This window comes from Populus euphratica, unplaced genomic scaffold (genome assembly GCF_000495115.2).
Source record: "Populus euphratica unplaced genomic scaffold, PopEup_1.0 scaffold225.1, whole genome shotgun sequence".
In the NCBI taxonomy this organism is placed as follows: domain Eukaryota; kingdom Viridiplantae; phylum Streptophyta; class Magnoliopsida; order Malpighiales; family Salicaceae; genus Populus; species Populus euphratica.
In genome coordinates this window covers 114,009-115,920 of record NW_011500107.1, presented here as the reverse complement: position 1 = coordinate 115,920, position 1,912 = coordinate 114,009, and positions in this window count along the sequence as shown.

Sequence of the window (1,912 nt, the reverse complement as noted above, 5' to 3'; positions counted from 1 at the left end):
GAGTGGGTGACCAACTCTTGCTTGGTGACAATCTTTATCTTCTCTTGTCTGCCCAAAACATCATTGATAACGTCAAAATTAGAGCCACTTGAAACATAAAAGTTGTAGGAAATTGTCTCAGCTTTCTTGTGTAAACAATTCAGGTCATTTGGACTTCTAGAACTCCAAATATGGGCTAAACAATGAACAGTGCTCGGGTTGGAAGATAGATTCGGACCTCTTTGTTGTTGCTCCAATTTGGACTTGAAAATGACATTTTTAGATCTTGGACTCCATATGAAACTTGTAGACCTATGTCTTACCTTTCCATCCATATAAAGTAGACCTAAATCTGAGATCTACAACTCCAGATATGACCCAATTACCGAACAGTATTTCTGTTTGGATTGCACTGACATCTCTTTTCTAAGTTTGGCCATCTTTTTGTCCTTTCAATTTCAGTTCTTAAATATATCAATCAATCCTTTCATTTATGTGATAGGCCTGCATTTAAAATAAACATTTATCATAAATTAAAGGTATCTTATATTATTAGATATATTATTATAAAACATGCTTTGGTTAAGGAGTTATTGATACTTCAAGTGCAAAATGATGACACAAAACCTTGATAAAAAAAATACACTTTTAAGTACTAATCACACCCCCTAACCAGCTTATTACTAGTCTCTAGTAATCAAAGTGTTAAAATAGAAAAACAATTTGCAAATTCCATAAAGCAAGGTATTCATCATTCAACTTTCATTATTCTATCCGGATAAACAAACTCTCATTAAATTTATATATCTGCTCAATACCTCTTAAGAAGATATTAATAAACCTTTCTTTTGTGCTTAATATATCAACACATAATTATGGGGCTTTTCTTGGAAGAAATAAAATTTTTGTTCTAATGTTTAAGGTTAACTTCCTTGGATTGGGATTATTTTTTTTCTTTTTCTCTTTTTTTTTAATACATATATATATAACTTAAAACACCATGCATCTTTAACCCATGTAACGAGCTTTCGGCTAATGACTCCCAGACCAATTGGTTTTAGGGCATTAGGTATTGAGACACCCCTACGAGCTTAGTAACTCGGGTCGCAGATACTGATACGTAGATAGTGTATTGTTTGATTCCCTTAAGCTTTTCTCCTCAACCCATGTAACAAGCGTTGGGCCAATAGCTCCCAAGTCAGTTGACTTTAGGGTATTAGGTGTTAAAACACCCCTTCGTGCTTTTCTTAGGTTAAGGAGGCAACGAAACCAAACTTATCTATATTTTTATTATCATCATTCATTTTTTTGTTCTTTTTTTATTTATTTTTATTTCAAATTATATACTATCTGACATAACTAAAAGATTGATGTCTTCTCCCAAGTTCAGGAGTGTCGAAGTAATAAATAACCTGGCAAGACCGGGGTCGAACCACAAGGAGGTTAATTGTACAAATTATAAATAACAATAATACAACAATAATAACAATAACAATAACAACAACAACAACAACAATAAGAATAATAATAATAGGAGGAGGAGGAGTAGTAGTAGTAGTAATAACAATAACAATAATAATAATAATAATAATAATAAAGAAAAAGAAGGAGAAGGAGAAGAAGATAAAAACTTTGACATGGAATATTAATGTAAGGATTAAACAATGATAATAACAAATGTCAAGGTTAGAGGTTCCACTAATGATATGTCAAACAAGTATAGTATAAACTCTTATTATTCAATTGGAAACCGCACACAAAGGAGGTTCCAATCAGATCATAAATTGTTAACATGATTACATTAGTCATCTTATTCAATTAATGCTAATACTTATAAATCTCGTTAAGCATTCATGATTATAACTTATGTTAACAACAAATCAAGTTCCTTTTATAGCTCACGTGTCGGTTATACCATACAGTATAAACTATG